The sequence below is a fragment of the Suricata suricatta genome, chromosome 11 (genome assembly GCF_006229205.1).
Source record: "Suricata suricatta isolate VVHF042 chromosome 11, meerkat_22Aug2017_6uvM2_HiC, whole genome shotgun sequence".
In the NCBI taxonomy this organism is placed as follows: Eukaryota; Metazoa; Chordata; class Mammalia; order Carnivora; family Herpestidae; genus Suricata; species Suricata suricatta.
The window spans coordinates 4,279,704-4,291,561 of NC_043710.1; the positions used below are offsets into that span (position 1 = coordinate 4,279,704).

Genomic DNA, 11,858 nt, shown 5'->3' on the forward strand with positions numbered 1-11,858 from the left:
ACAGGCACATGAAACGATGCTCAACATCCCTCATCATCAGGGAAACACAAATCAAAACCACACTGAGATACCACCTCACGCCAGTCAGAGTGGCTAAAATGAACAAATCAAGAGACTATAGATGCTGGCGAGGGTGTGGAGAGACGGGCACCCTCCTACACTGTTGGTGGGAATGTAAACTGGTGCCGCCGCTCTGGAAAACAGTGTGGAGGTTCCTCAAAAAACTATCCATAGAACTCCCTTATGACCCGGCAATAGCCCTGCTAGGGATTTACCCAAGGGATACAGAAATGCTGATGCATAGGAGCACATGTACCCCAATGTTCATAGCAGCCCTGTCAACAATAGCCAAAACATGGAAAGAACTTAAATGTCCATCACCTGATGAGCGGATCAAGAAGATGTGGTATATATATACAATGGAGTGCTACATGGCAATGAGAAAGAATGAAATCTGGCCATTTGTAGGACAGTGGATGGACCTTGAGGGTGTCATGCTAAGCGAAATAAGTCACGCAGAGAAGGACAGACACCATATGTTTGCACTCAGGGGTCTAACAGGAGACGAGGAGAAATACCAGCTTTTTTCAACAGTGTATCAACATTCTGCCCTTGTAAATCCCTGTCCCTTCTTCTTTATATTGTTTGTTGCCACAGATTTCATCCTCATATATTTCCCATTAAAATAGATTTACAATTATTGTGTTATGCACTCGTCTTTTCAATCACATAAGAAAAAAAAAGATGAGTTACAAATCTGATGTACAATAACACTGGCCTCTGTATTTACCTATGTTACATTTACTGATGTTCTTTATGGCTTTAAGTTGCAGTCTGGTGTTCTTTCAATTAAGCCTGAAGGAATCCCTTTAGCATTTCCTTTTTTAAAATTTTCTTATGTCTTTATTTTATTTTGAGAGGGAGAGAGAGAGAGAGACAGAGAGTCAATGGAGGAGGGGCAGAGAGAGAGGGAGACACAGAATCTGAACCAGGCTCCAGGCTCTGAGCTGTCAGCACAGAGCCCAATGGCGGGGCTTGAACTCATGGACTGTGATATTGTGACCCGAGCCAAAGTCGGACATTCAACTAACTGAGCCCCCCAGGTGACCCTCCATTTAGCATTTCTTCTGGGAAGTTCCACTGTTAATAAATTCTTGTCATCTTTTGTTTATCTGGAAATATCTGAATTTCTCCTTCATTCTTGAAGGAGAGTTTTGCTGCGTATAGAATTCTTGATTGAAATTTTTTTTTCTTTCAGGACGTCATACATGTCACCTCACTGCCTTCTGGACTCCATAGTTTCTGAGGAGAAACCAGGCAGCCATATTTTTGAGGATTCCTTGTGTGTGATAAATTGCTGCACCCTTGCTGCTTTCAAAATTCTCTGTCCTTAGACTTTGACAATTTCACTATAACATGTCTCAGTGTGGGTCTCTGAGTTTATCCTGCTTGGGATTTGTTGAGCTTCTTAGATATGTATATCCATGTCTTCTTCAGATTGATGACATTTTCAGCCATTATATCTTCAAGTACTTTTCTGCTCCTTCCTCTCTCTTCTCCTCAGACTCCTATAATGCATGCACTCATGTGCTTAGTAGCATCCTACAGGTCCTGGAAGTTCTGCTCATTTTTCTTCTTCTTTTCTTTTTTAATTTTTAATGTTTATTTATTTTTAAGAGAGAGAGAGAGAGAGAGAGAGACAAGCAGGGAAAGGACATCGAGAGAGAGGGAGACACAGAATCTAAAGAAGGCTCCAGGCTCTGAGTTGTCAGCACAGAGCCTGACATGGGGCTCGAACTCACAAACTATAAGACCATGGCCTGAGCCGAAGTCAGACACTTACCGATTGAGCTACCCAGGTGCCGTGGTTCTGCTCATTTTTATTCATTCTATTTTCCTTTCTGCCTATCAGCCTGCATAGTTCCAATTGTCTCATCTTTACATTCATTTATCCTTTTCTTTTTTCTTATAAAATTTTTTAATGTCTTTATTTTATTTTGAGAGACAGAGACAGAGCATGAGCAGGGGAGGGGCACAGAGAGAGAGGGAGACACAGAATCTGAAGCAGGCTCCAGGTCTGAGCTGTCAGCACAGAGTCCGATGTGGGGCTCGAACTCACGAGCTGTGAGATCAGACTTGAGCCAAAGTCGGACACTTAACCAACTGAGCCCTCCAGAGGCCCCTCATTGAGCATATTTAGGAAGAATCGATTTCATGTTCTTGACTAGCAACGCCAATGTCTAGCTTTCCTCAGGGACATCTCCTGTCGAAATGTTTTTCCTGTGAATGGGCCATGTTTTCCTGTTTTTTCGTATGCTTTCTAGTTTTAGTGGAGAGCTGGATGTTGTGACTACAATAATGAAATAACTCTGTAAATCTGATGCTCCCACTCCTCAGGGTTGCTGGCATTTGTGACTTTTCCAAACTGTTCTTGCAAACTGTGTGTTCCTTGTTGTGCATGGTCAGGAAATTTCTGTTCCATTAGATCGGTGGTCAGCCAGTGACTGACGAAGATTTTTTTTTAAATCTTTAATTTTTAATTTTGTCTCTTTAAATCTCCCCATAGATCCTGCCAGGGAAGCTGAGCCTCTCCAGCTGAGAGGTCTGTAACCAAGGCAAACGTCTGCCCTCACCCCCAAAACACCGCCATACCAACTCAAAGTACAGTCCCAAGTATGCACGGAGTGAAGATGGTACCGACCACCCTGGCCCAAGCCAGCCACTCGAGCAGCACGGGACCCCCTGGCCCCCCCCCAGGCCGTGGCAGGCCCAAGGAACTGGGGGGGGGTCGATGGTTCCCGCACGCATCTCTCTGACCGAAGAATAGCAGCTTCTCTCTCCTGCACGGGTTCCTCTGATGGTCACGAGTCCGACGGGGTTTCAGAGTTCCCAAATGGTTGGTTCCACTCTTTCCTGCTCTGTCAGGGCTTCAGTGGAAGGATCTCCTAGGGCTGCCTACGCTGCCGTTTTGTGTGACACCGCAATCATACGTGATATAATCACTTGTCTGCAAGCACAGGCATCTTGTCACCTTTGCTGCATTGTACTCGTTACGAGAAGCAAGTCACGGGTCCTTCCAGACCCAGGGGAGGGGATTACACAAGGTCATGAATATCGGGAAGCTGGGACCATCGAGGCCACCTTGTTCTGTCCTCCATGCTGCTTAGGTGTTACAAACAAGTGTATATGGATGTGAAGGAATGGGGAAAGTTCTGGAAAAAGATGCACTGAATTCTTAATAGAAGGCAAAGGACAAGGACTGTTTGCAGAGCATGGGGAAAAAATAAAGAAGTAAATTTTTACTTTTTTGGAAGAAAATGCATTTAAATATGAACCAAAAAATGGCTCAAGAATGGTAAACATTGGGGTACCTAGGTAGCTCAGTCGGTTAACCATTGCACTGTTGACTTGGCCTACGTCACGATGTCACGGTTCATGAGTTCAAGCCCTGTGTGATGCTCTGCACGGTTGGGATTCTCCCTCCCTCTCTGCCCCTCCCCAACTGGTGTGCTCACACATGTTCTCTCTCTCAAAATAAATAAACTTAAAAATAAGAATTGTAAACACCTTCAGAGGGGAAATAAATATTAATATTTGAGCTGAGTCTGGAGTTCTTCAGGAGGAAGGACACGTCTATTCATTTAAGAATTTCCAGGGGCACCTGGGTGGCTCAGTCGGTTGAGCGTCTGACTTCAGCTCAGGTCATGATCTCACAGTCCATGAGTTCAAGCCCTGTGTCGGGCTCCATGATGACAGCTCAGAGCGTGGAGCCTGCTTCGAATTGTGTCTCCCTCTCTCTCTGCCCCTCCCCCCGCTCACGCTCTCTCTCTCTCTCTCTCTCTCTCTCTCTCACAAATAAATTCCTTAAAAAAAAAGAATTTCCCCTGATTCCCTTCACCCCAAGTATCTGCAGAAATCAGTCTAAGAATACAAACAGAAGCCCTGAAAACATGTGCTAAATACTCAGACATTAGAAGTCTCTTTAATTTTCACCTTTCTCTTCCCATTCTGAGCAATTCAGCCCAAAAGCCATTAGGTAGGGCAGAACTATAGAAGGTGGTTTGTGTAAGTAGAGACAAAGTTTGATACCCTAGAGCAAAGGGAAGACGCAGGGCCAGGACTACGGACGGGAGGGAGAACGGGGAACTCACCCGGGGCGAAACCTTCCATGGGGTGTTCAAAACTCAGATAAATCACATTTTTTAAATTTTTTTACTGTTTTTATTTATTTTTGAGAGAGAGAGAGAGAGAGAGAGAAGGCATGAGCAGGGGAGGGTCAGAGAGGGAGACACAGAATCCGAAGCAGGCTCCAGGCTCTGAGCGGTCAGTACAGAGCCCGGCGCAGGGCTCGAACCCACGAACCGAACTGTGAGATCATGACCTGAGCCGAAGCCAGACGCTTAACTGACTGAGCCACCCAGGCGCCCTTAAAAAAAAATTTTTTTTAATTTAAAAGGGGGAAAACTAGAATAAAACCTATGGTGTTGGATGGGAATTGGAAACATCGGTATGATCTCACTAGTTTTAAATTTTTTTTTATTCTTTTCTTATTCTTATTCTTTATTTGTTTATTTTGAGAGTGAAAGAGCATGAGTATGAGCAGGGGAGGGGCAGAGAGATATATATATAGAGAGAGAGAGGGAGAGAGAGAGAGACAGAGAGAGAGAATCCCAAGCAGGCTCTGTGCTGTCAGCATAGAGCCCAATGGGGGGCGAGACCCCATGACTCCGGGATCATGACCTGAGCCGAAATCCCGAGTCAGACTCCACTGACTGAGCCCCCCAGGCGACCCCACAGTTTTCAATAAACTTCTAATTTCTCCATCTCATCCTTTGTGCTAAATTTTATCACACAGCTCACTTTTATACATCCTATCAATTATCCGTTGTTACTATTTTTGCCTTAGATAGTTATACTTTAGAGAGATTAGAAAACATGCTTGAGTCTTAGTATTTACCTTCGATTTCACTGTTCCCAGAGTTCATGTCTGTGTGTTGGCCAAAGGCATGTTCCTCCTCCAATCAAATTCCTTCCCGAGGAACTGCTTTCCAGGTTTTATAGCACAGGCCTGCTAGCAATGAATCCGCTCAGATTTTAGGTTTTTCCTTAGAAGTGTTTATTTCACCCTCATTTAAAAAAGATATTCTCCCTGTACAGAGAATTCTGGATTGACAGATTTTTTTTTAGCATTTTAAAGACGTCAGCTTGCCTGTTTTCTGATGAGAACGTGGCTGTAAGTCTTATCTACGTTGTTTTATGGCCAATGTCCTTTCCCCCTGTAGATGTGCTCACTATTTTCTCTTTCTATTGGCTTGTCAGCAGTTTGAGTATGATGTGTGTAGGGTGTGTGTGTGTGCGTGTGCCTGTGTGTGTGTGTGCACGTGCTGCTTAGAGTTCTCTGAGATTCTTGGATCTACAGTTCATTACCTTTCATTGTTTTTGTAAAAGTCTTAGAGACATTCTTTAAATAACTGTTCTGCTCCCTCCTTTCTTCTTTTGGGACTCCAATAACATTTAAAACTTGGTGATATTATCCCACAGATTTTTGGGTTTTTTTTTTTAACTTTTTTAATGTTTATTTTTGAGAGGGGAGGGGCACGGGCAGGACAGAGATAGAGGGAGACACAGAATCTGAAGCAGCCTCTAGGCTCCGAGCCGTCAGCCCAGAGCCCAACATGCGACTCAAACCCACGAACCGCGAGATCATGACCTGAGCTGAATTTGGACACTCAACCGGCTGAGCCCCCCAGGAGCCCCTATCCCCCAGCTTTTTGATGCTCTATTCAATTTTCCCCCCTCTTTCTTCACTTTGTATTTTACTTTGGGCAATTTCTACTGACATACATTCAAGTTTACTGATTCATTCGTTGGCCGTATCGAGTCTTCTGATGAACCTACTGGAGGAACCTTCAGAGCTGACACTTGTAAAAACCTTAGTGTGTTTCCATTTGATTCCGTCATTTGGTTTCCACCCTTCTGCTGGAGTAATATAGCTTCTTTAACTAGTCTGTTGATGTGTGTATACATGCTTCATTCCTTCTTTATTCCTTCTTATTGAATGGATATACCACAACTTCTTTGTTCCTTCATCCGTTGGTGAACACTGGGTTGTTCCCAATTTGAGCTATTAAGCTCTATCAATATTTGTGAACAGGTCTTTTTGTGGGTATTTGCTTTTGTTCCTCTAAGGTAAACAGCTAGGAATGGAGTTACTGGATCATATGGTTGGTGTCTTTAATTTTAAAAACCATTTTTAATGCTTTATTTTTGAGACAGCGCAAGTGGGGGAGGGGCAGAGAGAGAGGGGGAGGGAGGATCTGAATCCAGTTCTGTGCTGACAGCAGCGAGCCCAGTGTGAGGCTTGAACTCACAAACCCTGAGATCATGACCTGAACTGAAGTCAGAAGCTCAACCAACTGAGCCACCCAGGCGCCCCTTCTCCTACTTTTTCCCTGGAAGTTTTATTTCTTACTCTTAGGTCTCTGATCTATTTTGCGTTAACTTTTGTATATGTTGAGAAGTATGGATTGAAAGTTGGTCTCTCGTGGAGACATGCAGTTGCTCAAATTCTATTTATTGAAAAGACTTCCTTTCCTCACTGATTTGCTTTTGTGTTTTTCTCCAAAATTGGTTGCACATATATTTATGTACTTCTGAATCTCTATTCTGTCCTATTGTTTTATGTATTTGTTTTTATGTTAACATCACACTGTTCTGTTAGGCTTATATTAAGTCTTGAAATCAGGTAATGTTGTTCTTTACGAAAGCTATTTTGGCCATTCTAGGTCTTTGAGTTGCCATCTGAATTTTAGAATCAGGTTGCCAATTTTTTTACAAAATAGTCCACTAAGGGGCGCCTGGTTGGCTCAATCAGTTGAACATGTGACTCTTGCTCTCGAGGTTATGAACTTAAGCCACTTGTTGGGTGTGGAACCTACTTTAAAAAATAAAGAGGGGCGCCTGGGTGGCTCAGTTGGTTAATCTTCCAGGTTGGGCTCAGGTCATGATCTTGCCATTCAGAGTTCGAGCCCCACATCAGGGCAGCCTCAGAGCCTGGAGCCTGCTTCAGATTCTGTCTCCCTCTCTGCTGCTCCTCCGCTCATGCTCTCTCTCTCTCTCAAAAATAAATTAAAATTAAAATAAATAATAAAAATAAAGAAATAAATATGGGGCACCTGGGTGGCTCAGTAGGCTAAGCATCCAACCCTTGGTTCAGCTCAGGTCCTGATCTAAGGTTCATGAGTTCAAGCCCCGCATTCCTACTTGGGATTCTGTGTCTCCCTGTCTCTCTCCCCCTCCCCTGCTTGCTCCCTCTCTCCTTCTCTCAAAAAATAAAGAAATAGGGGCTCTTGAGTGGCTCAGTCGGTTAAGTGTCTGACTTCAACTTGGGTCATGATCTCACAGTTCATGGGTTTGAGCCCTGCATCGGGCTTCAGGTTGCCAGCTCAGAGCCTGGAGCCTGTCTTCAGATTCTGTGTCTCCTTCTCTCTCTGACCCTCCCCTGCTCATGCTGTCTCTCTCTCTCTCTCTCAAAAATAAAATAAAACATTAAAAAATTTAAATAAAGAAAGAAACTTAAAAAAAACAGAAGACTTTTTAAAAATAAATAAATAAGTAAAATAATAGATAAAATGTTTATAAAAATAGTCTATTAAGACTTTGATTGAACTTGTGTTGACTTTACAGATCAATGGGGGGAAATAAATATCTGAACAATATTAAATTTCCAACCCACTAACAAGGTATGTGTCTCTACTTACCTAAGTGTTCTTTCGTTTCTCTCAATAATATTTTGTAGTTTTTGATGTGTAAGGCTTATCTTAAGCCTAAAAGATGCATATCTTTTATCTCATTTCTTCCTATTTCATTTTTTATGCTGTTGTACATCATTATTTGTTATGAGTAGGTGGGAATACAGTCAGTTTTTGCATCTTGATATCTTGCTATACTCATTTATTAATAGCTTTTTTGTAGATCTCATTGGATTTTCAGCACAAACTCCTTCCTTTCCAACCTGATGTCGTTAATTTCTTTTTCTTGCCTGATTACATTGTCCTGAAACTCCAGTACAATGTTGAATAGATATGATTAAAGTAGAGAGTTATGGGGCGCCTGGGTGGCTTAGTTGGTTAAGCATCCAAATTTGGCTCAGGTCATGATCTCAAGATTCATGAGTTCAAGCCTTGCATCGGGCTCTGTGCTGACAGCTAGCTCAGAGCTTGGAGCCTGCTTCTGATTCTTTGTCTCCTTCTCTCTCTGCCCCTCCCCCATTTGTGCTCTGTGTCTCTTGCTTTCAAAAAAATAAACATTAAAAAATTTTTTTAATTAAGAAATAAAGTAGACAGTTACGTATGATGTTAGCTGTAGGATTTTCATAGATGCTCTTCTCAGATCAAGGAAGTACCGTTTTATTCCTAGTTTGTGTACTGCTTTTATTGGGAATGGATGGTGGATTTTGTAAAATGTTTTATGCATCTGTTGAGATGATGATATAGTTTTTCTCATTTGGCTCATTAATATGATAAATTACATTCATTTTCTTAGATTTCTTACTGTGAGGCCAATCTTGGCTGAGAGTAACACAACTTGGTCATGATATGCTATCCTTCTAGTCTATCATTGGATTTGATTTACTAAAAATGTGTTAAGAATGTTTGGAGGAAGGGGCACCTGAGTGTCTCAGTCAATTAAGTGTCTGACTTTGGCTCAGGTCACGATCTTGCAATGTGTGGGTTCGAGCCCCTCATGGGGCTCTGGGCTGACAGCTGGGAGCCTGGAGCTGCTTCGGATTCTGTGTCTCCCGGGGTCTCTGCCCCTCCTCCACTCACACTGTCTCTCTCAAAAATAAATGAACATTTAAAAATGAATAAATGTTAAAACAAAATTTTAATAGTTTATTTTCAAATTGGTTTCCATATAACACCCAGTGTTTCTCCCCACAAGTGCCCCCCTCCATGACCATCACCCTCTTCCCTCCCTCCCCCCCCCCCTTCAGTCCATGGTTCGTAAAACAAATGTTTAAATTAAAAAAAAAAAGAATGTGTTCATGAAGATAGTGGTCTGCAGAGGTTTATTGTTTGTTTGTTTGTTTGTTTTTCCCTGTAATGTTTTTATTTCAGGATCAGAATAATTCTGGCCTCAAAGAATGAGTTAAGAAATAATCTCATGGGCTAAATGGGTAAGGGCCGTGAAGGAAGATCCTTATTGGGATCTTATACATAGGCGACGGATCACTGGATTCTACTCCTGAAATCATTATTGCACGATGTGCTAACTAACTTGGATGTAAATTTAAAAAGGTGAGAAAGATACTGCATGAGAAAATCATATTCTGGTGGGATGTGATGTATCAGGCACTTTACATTCACTAGCATGGTCTGGTCATATCTTATTAAAGAGTTTGATTTTTGCAAAGAAGAAGAAGAAGAGGAGGAGGAGGAGGAGGAGGAAAATGGGCGCCTGGGTGGCTCAGTCAGTTGAGCGTCCGACTTCGGCTCAGGTGATGATCTCACGGCTCGTGGGTTCGAGCCCCGTGTTGGGCTCTGTGCTGACAGCTCAATGCCTGGAGCCTGCTTCTGATTCTGTGTCCCCCTCTTTCTGTCCCTCCCCTGCTCACCCTATGTCTCTGTTTCTCAAAAATAAATAAATGTAAAAAAAATTTTTTTAGAAAGAAGAAGAAATAATATTCTCACCTCTTCAATTTTCTGGAAGATTTTGCCTAGAAGTGGTATGTTTTTTTCTTCTCTGAATGTGTGGTCAATTCTGTATTGGAGTCATCTGGGCCTCGGGTTTATCTGTGGGAAGAATTTTAACTACAAATTAAATTTACCTAATGGATGTATGGTTACTTGGGTTATTTATTTCTTCTTGTTTTTAAAAGGTTACTTATTTAGTGTGTGAGTGTGTGTGTGTGTCTGTGTGAGAGAGAGAGAGAGAGAGAGAGAGAGAGAGAGAAAACGCTCTGAGGAAGGGGAGAGACAGAGACAGAGACAGAGAGACAGAGAGAATCCCAAGCAGGCCCCACACGGTCTCCGTGCAGGGTCCCGTATAGACCTGAGTGGAAATCAAGAGTCAGTCCCTTAACCCGCTGAGCCGCCCAGGCAGCCTGGTTGAGCAAACTTTAGTGACTTGTGTCTTTCAAGGAATTTGTCCACTTTACCTAAGCTATTGAGTTTGTAGCATGTTGTTCATAATTCTTACTTATTACTCTTTGAATATATGTAAATCCTATAGTGAGTCACCCCGTTCATGACTGAAATTGTTCATTTGTATCTTCTCTCCTTTATTTTATGTTATTAAGGTTTTTTAGAGAGAGAGAGAGAGAGAGAGCGCAAGTGGAGAAGGCAGAAGAAAGGAGAAAATCTTGAGCAGGCTCCACACTCAGCAGAGAATCGCACACAGGGCTCGATCCTGTGACCCCAGGATTACGACCTGAGCCAAATATCAAGAGTCAGACGCTTAGCGCACTGAACCACCCAGGCGCCCCTTCTCTCCTTTATTCCTGTCTACGGAGCTGGAGATTAATAAATCTTTCCGATCTCATAAAACCACTATTGGATTAGTTGACTTTTCTCTATTGTTCCTGTTTTCTATTTCACTGATTTCCAATTTCATCTTCAGTATTTCCTTTCTTCTGCTTATTTTGGGTTTAATTTCATCTTTTATTGGTTCTTCAAGTGGAAGCAGAAGTCTTAGAGACCTTTCTTCTTTTCTAATATACATACTTAGTGCTTTGTACTCCCTCCTAGATGCTATTTTAAGTACACATTTTGTTGTTGTGGTTGTTGTTGTTAAATTTTTTTTAATGTTTATTCATTTTTGAGAGACAGAGACAGAGAGAGACAAAGCACGAGTGGGGGAGGGGCAGAGAGCGGGAGACACAGAATCCGAAGCAGCTCCAGGCTCTGAGCGGTCAGCACAGATGTGGGCTCGAACTCACAAACTGTTGAGATCATGACCTGAGCCGAAGTCGGGTGCTCAACCCACCGAGCCACCCAGGCGCCCCTTTAGGTACACATTTCGATGTGTCGTGTTTCATTTTCATTCAGTCCAAAGCACTTTCTAACTTCCCTTCTGAGCTTTTGATCCATCTCCATCATGGGTGTGTGGTTTAGAGAATTTGGAGAATCTCCAAAGCTATTTCTGTTATTCATTTCTAATTCAATCCCATTGTGATCAGAGAATGTACTTTGTATAAAGGGAATCTCTTGAAATTTATTGAGACTTGTTTTATGGCTCCGAATACGGTCTAACGTGGGCATGGAAAGACGGTATTCTGCTGTTGCCGGAGGACGCGTCCTATGAACGTGGAGAAAGTCAAGCCGCGTGATAACGTTTAATCTTCTATATCTGTACCGATTTTCCATCTACGTGTTCTTTTTTTAATGTATTTTTTAATGTTTGTTTCTTTTTGAGAGAGAGACAGAGTACCAACAGGGGAGGGGCGGAGAGAGAGGGAGACACAATCCGAAGCAGCTCCAGCACAGAGCCCGATGCGGGGCTCGAACCCACAGACCCTGAGATCATGACCTGAGCGGAAGCCGGACGCCTAACCGACTGAGCCGCTCCATCTACATATTCTATCAACTACGGAGAATGAGGTATTGAATCTCCAGCTGAAATCGTGCGTGCGTGCGTGCGTTCCTTCTTATATTTCTTTCACTTCTCGCATCCTGTAGTTTCAAGCTCTGTTATTAGACACATAACCACGTAGGAATGTTATGCCCCCTCAACAAAATGACCGACTTTTCACAATGAAATAAAATTAGTGAGATTGGGTAACATTCTTTACCGTAAAATCTACTTTGGTACTAATAAAACCACTTCCCCAGATTTCTCTGTGCTGGTGTTCGCCTGGG

General features: G+C 42.7%; 1 long non-coding RNA gene across 2 annotated transcripts in view; it reads right to left on the reverse strand.

Moving 5' to 3' along the window:
- The window catches only part of LOC115306101, a 37,807-nt gene that overhangs the window by 9,323 nt on the left and 16,626 nt on the right, over positions 1-11,858 (reverse strand). For both annotated transcript variants that reach the window (XR_003915182.1, XR_003915183.1), the window contains exon 4: positions 9,693-9,794. This is a non-coding gene — a long non-coding RNA (uncharacterized LOC115306101). The remainder of the gene's footprint in view (positions 1-9,692; positions 9,795-11,858) is intronic.